This window comes from Sceloporus undulatus, chromosome 1 (genome assembly GCF_019175285.1).
Source record: "Sceloporus undulatus isolate JIND9_A2432 ecotype Alabama chromosome 1, SceUnd_v1.1, whole genome shotgun sequence".
Lineage (NCBI taxonomy): Eukaryota > Metazoa > Chordata > Lepidosauria > Squamata > Phrynosomatidae > Sceloporus > Sceloporus undulatus.
Window position 1 is genome coordinate 259,459,454 of NC_056522.1, and position 5,218 is coordinate 259,464,671.

Genomic DNA, 5,218 nt, shown 5'->3' on the forward strand with positions numbered 1-5,218 from the left:
CATAATGGTGACCTCAAATAATTTTGATGCATGTAATGTCTTGGTAGGGCTTATGCAAGACTGCAGTGTTTTGGCTCTGCAATTACCATTTTTGGCTGTTCCTCCTTCTTGTTCAGGCACGGGTATATAATGGAAGCCTCTGGATGCAAATGAGACTAAAGTGGTCATTTCACCTTACTCTGATAGTTAAATTCCTTGATCCATAAGCCCCTTTTGCCGGCCGCCCCTTTGGATTCCTAAATTCTAAAAGCCAAGCCTAAATTATGAAGTGCACAGATTCCTGGGTAAATGGTGAGCAAAATAAATTGGAAGCATGCGCCCAGAGGGAGGCCGAGAACGGGACGCCGAGAATTGGCCTGGGCCTGATCACGCAGTAAGACCCACGGACGCTAGCTGCGACATCAAGAAGGAGGGGGCCACCCTTGGCTTTCGAACTCTCATTGGATCCACAGCGCGGCGAGGGCAGGGGCCAACCTAAGGGAGTTCTCACATTAACATCTTAGAAGGTCTGGGAAGTCGCATGAAGGGATTATCTTCAGCCAGAGAGAGCAAATGTTTGCCTTTCCTGGAGCAATCACCCCCCTCCTCAAATCTGTTGTCCAAACAACTTAAGTCATAGATATTATCAGACCCAGACATCCAGGTGAAAGAAAGCAATTAAACACCTTTGTTCCAATCACCAAAACTCTCTGCCCTCAAGCCAGATTTGGCCTATAAAAAGTCCCCACTTTTGCTGCTCAGCGCGCCATTTGCAAGGTCTACTTACTCCACGTCAGTCAGACCTCTGTTTTGGTAGCCGGCATTTCTGCTCAAACCCAGGTTGCGGAGCAGACTGTCTCACTGTCCATCACCACTCCTTTCGCTTCCCGGAGGGAATCTACATTCTGGTAAGCATCACCCTTAGTAACGCCTGAAATCTGTTCCTATTTTCCAACCCTAATTTTCCTGAGTCCTGAGTGTATGTGTGAGTGTATGTGCAACGCATGTGTTTTCCCCTATTTCAATAAATTAGACATCTAGTTATTAATATCCGTCTCAGCTTTATTTATTGGGATCCCCTGGTCTACTCCGTATACAAATAGGGAGACGATCTCGGAGGGCTCTTGTAGCCAGCCCCCTCTTGCAATATTTGGACTAATAACAACATAATAAAATTCCCCTACGGACCCTTGGCTACAAGATGGAATAATTTTGACTATAGCAGCCAGAATCCCCCCAGCCAGCATAGGCAATGGGTATGTAATTATTCTGTAGAACCAAAAGGTCATCAAGTTTTCCAACAATGATAACATACAGGGGAGAAAGTCTGGCTTCCTCTCTGTTCTGATTTCATATCCATTTATTGGGATGAACTTACATTTTTGCTGGGTTCAAAAGTAGGTTGATCTGGTGCCAACTCCCCAACCAACAGTGGCTTCAAAAACTTTTTCACCAAAGCTTTGTTGCCATGAAATGCTGCAAAGGCATCCTGCAAAATCAGAAGGGGTGGGAGAGAAGAAGTCACACACCAGAGGATATTGAGTGAAAATTGATTACAGCACCATCCCACCACCACCACCTCACTTTATGGGAGTACTGCAGTATTTGTTCTTGTTAAATGCACTTCCGGCTGTATAAATGCCCTGTTTACGTGATAAAGCCAGAGATTTGAATATTTGATGAGGGAAATGCGATGGCATCGTCCACCCCCCACCCCCGTTCACAGCACTGATCTGCAACTGGGAACCAAACCTACAGCATACAATTAGTATTACCATTATCTTCTATCATCATCATTATCATTATCATTATCATTTTCCTCTTGTAGGCAATCAACTCTTTTCACAGCTATGGATCAATGTCAGAGAAGTGCAGTGGCTAGAGGAGAACCTCCACCTGCAGGCTGCTTTGGGGCTGTAGCAATCCCTGCCCTGATCTCCAGTCAACAACCAGATTGAACAGAAGGAGATATTTAAAGCCTGATTAGATTCTGTACAGCTCAAGTTTGCAGACTGGAAAGGTTTTGAACGGCCAGAATCCTGTTAGTGACATACATGGGTGTGCAAGTGTGGTTTTTTGCATCTGTATATTTCAGAGGAAGAAACTGGCAAAACCACCTCTGCACATTCCTTGCCTAAGAAAACCCTATGAAAAATTCATAGGGTTGCCATAAGCCGATAGGCAACTTGAAGGCACATATGTACACACATACATCATTTATTGGATGGTGTCCAAGTTGCCTTCTGTGGCCCATGGTGCAACACTCCAACTCCACCTCTATTCTCAAACCCTGGACAGGACCGTTGCTGCTGCTGCTGCTGCTGCTGATGATGATGATGATGATTATTTAAATAATGTTTGAAGCTCTGCTCTCTTCTGGAGTCTTGTTTGTAAATAATATAATGAACAGGAATCAGATATCCTTGAAGTATTGCAGAAGCATGGTAGGAGATGTTCTGTTCTGAACCTCACTGCTGCTGCTAAAAGCTTATGACCATTTGGATAGGATCAGTTGAGTGGCTTTTTACTGTAAAGTCATTACACATCGCAAATGTCCAGGCAGCTGATCATTCAACCAGGAAGTGAACTCATGGCAATGCATCTCCCTCAGTACTAATGTAAAAGGTGGCTGGTTTAACACGTAAACACAGGGACCCAGTCTATTCAAAGGAATAAATGAAAATGGACATCTAAATGCAGACCAGAGGAAAACATCAGCTGTGTTATCTGACCTGCAGGTGACATTAATTATAGGAGGATCTTCATTAATGAGTTCTCACAACTCATTCAATATAACTTTCATGAATGGCTACTACTCACTCAGTAATTAACTTTCCTATCATCTCTCTATATAATTTCATTTTGCTTTGGCCTCACAAAGGCTGGAGACAAACTGGATTTTTTGTGTTGCAAATGGATGTTAAATTTCCTGGACTTTGAGAATTTCCCAGATGCTACATGGCCAGCCTGCAAACACAGCAAAATGCAGGCCTATGAATAACATTTTCCATTTATTTTCTTCTATACGGTTTTTAACACTTTGCCTGATGAAGAAACCAGTGGAGCTTCAAAAGCTTGCAACATGTATATTGTGCATTTTGGTTAGCCCCATAAAGTTATCACTGTTTAGTGGACTTTTGATGTTATTAGATCTACACTTAAGTATTTTTAAGTCTCCAATTTAGAATCGTAGAATACTGTTGAAAGGTACTGTGAAGGCTTTATGTTTCAGTCTCCTCTAGTATCAGAATTTGTTGCACTTATGCCATATATGTGATGATCATAACATATTGAGTAAACTTTAGGGTCAAACAGACTAGCATCTTGAAAGCTGCTCCAGCTCCAATCAACCCTCAGTCAGCACAGGACTGCAGTGACTGGATGCTGCAGTCCTGAGGCCAGACACTGCCACAGTCCAGAATGGCCAGCCGGCAAGGAGCAGTTTTCCTTGCTCCTTTTGCAGCAAACCTTGGGCCACATTAGCCAGCCTTGCCGCAGTTTCTGGCTGAATTCTGGCGGCGGGGGGGGGGGGGGGGGTCATCTGCATGCCATGCCCTCGGATTGGCCCGAAGGTGGAGTTTTTTGGCCATGTGTTTCAGGCCTTATTTAACATAAAATAGGTCTTTCAGTTTTAAAGTATTCAATATTGTTATATTGTGGCAATTCAATGTACTGCTTTAGAGCAGAGTAGAAACAGGAGTCTGAAAACATAGGTAATGTTGGCATCATGATTTAGACTACCATGTTGTTCATCTGAATATTATGCCCCCACTAAGCTCAAGGGGACATGCCAAGTGTTTCGCTACTAAAAGTTCAATCCTCGATATATGAGAGAAGTAACTCCCTGTAACCTTTCTCTCTGGTGGTAGCATCCATCAGTTTTAAATGTTGGTGAACTGCTTGTTTAGACCCGATGTTTAATTATCTCTTGCTGTTACACAACAGGGTTTTTTGGCTCATGGTGTGCCTCAGACTCATTTAGATTTCTCTGTCCTCAGTGCTGAGAACTTAGCTCATAGGCTTATCCACTTGCCACAGGGATAATACTATGAATCTACTCATCAGCATCTCCACTGTGACAAATGAGAATGCATTTCCCAATCTTCCATCTAGTGGTTCTGACGCTAGTTTTCAACTTCATTTCTTGCACTGACTCGTATCATTTTCGAAAGAACAGGTTCCCATTCAACCTTATATTTGCTGTATTTCCACCCCACTAATATAACCTTCTGCCCATGCTTGCACACACTCATCATTCATATCCAAATAATAGGATCATACAAACTGTCATATTTCACAAGTTCTACAAGCATTACTAAACCCACATCAGATAACAAAGACTTTATTCTCCAATGTAAATTTGACACTGGATCTGCAGATAACATATAAAGGACAATTCATTTAGATGTTGCAGCAAACAACAACCACAAAACAAGTACAATTGTACTTGTTCTGGGATAGAACAAGTACATTTCCTGGCTGGAATTGCCTGTAGTTCTTATCTAATCTGTTACCCTGATAGCATTATGTATTGCAGAAGCATGGTAGGAGTTGTTCTGATTTTGAAGATCCACAGGAATAGGCAAGGAGCAAGTGTTTCCAAGGTTTCATGGAACTGCGGAGAAAGTACCACCAATATTCAGACCAACAAACCATGGTGAACATTGAATTTGGCAGCTAGGAATGGTTGGCGCTTAGAGATCTGAAAACCAAACCCTTGACAGCCAGTGTGAACCTGAAGATTCAGGCCTCAGGCTCATGGTTCTTTTATGACTTTTTAACAGAAGGGAAGGGGTGTGACTACCTAGTTCCTGGCAGCCTTCTCTTCTTCCTTGTGACAATCAGCCAGCAATCAACCAGAACTTTGGTCTTTTGTTTGGACAGGATGGGTCCCATGCAATTTTCAAATAATTTACGCCCGCCAAAGGAATGTAAGTCAGATTTTGCTTTTAACTGGAATCTGCATACCAGGTTTTAGCCATATTGGACATCTGACAGGGACAGCAGCTGCCTATGGCCTGCTGCTGAACTGTATGGCATGTAATCTGCCACCAACCATGAGGGCAGCAATCTTTAGAAGGAGTCTGTTCAATTCTTGCCCTGGCCATAGGGTTGACATTTGTTCTGGAAAACCTGGTAAATCCAAGACTGAAGGCACTAAAAATGTCCCAGCTGACTGGGCCAGCTGAAACAGTAAATCCTGGATTTTTCCTTCATTGCAGGCTGATGCATAGGTTAA

At 43.0% G+C, this 5,218-nt stretch overlaps 1 protein-coding gene across 1 annotated transcript in view; it reads right to left on the reverse strand.

The window, feature by feature from the left end:
* LOC121926305 (acyl-CoA (8-3)-desaturase-like) overlaps positions 1-4,609 on the reverse strand; it is a 575,266-nt gene extending 570,657 nt beyond the window's left edge. Inside the window, exons 1-2 of the mRNA XM_042459169.1 lie at positions 4,494-4,609; positions 1,358-1,468 (exon numbers count right to left, since the gene is read on the reverse strand). The gene's annotated coding sequence lies outside the window, so the exon portion shown is untranslated. The remainder of the gene's footprint in view (positions 1-1,357; positions 1,469-4,493) is intronic.
* Between the last annotated feature and the right edge of the window lie 609 nt (positions 4,610-5,218).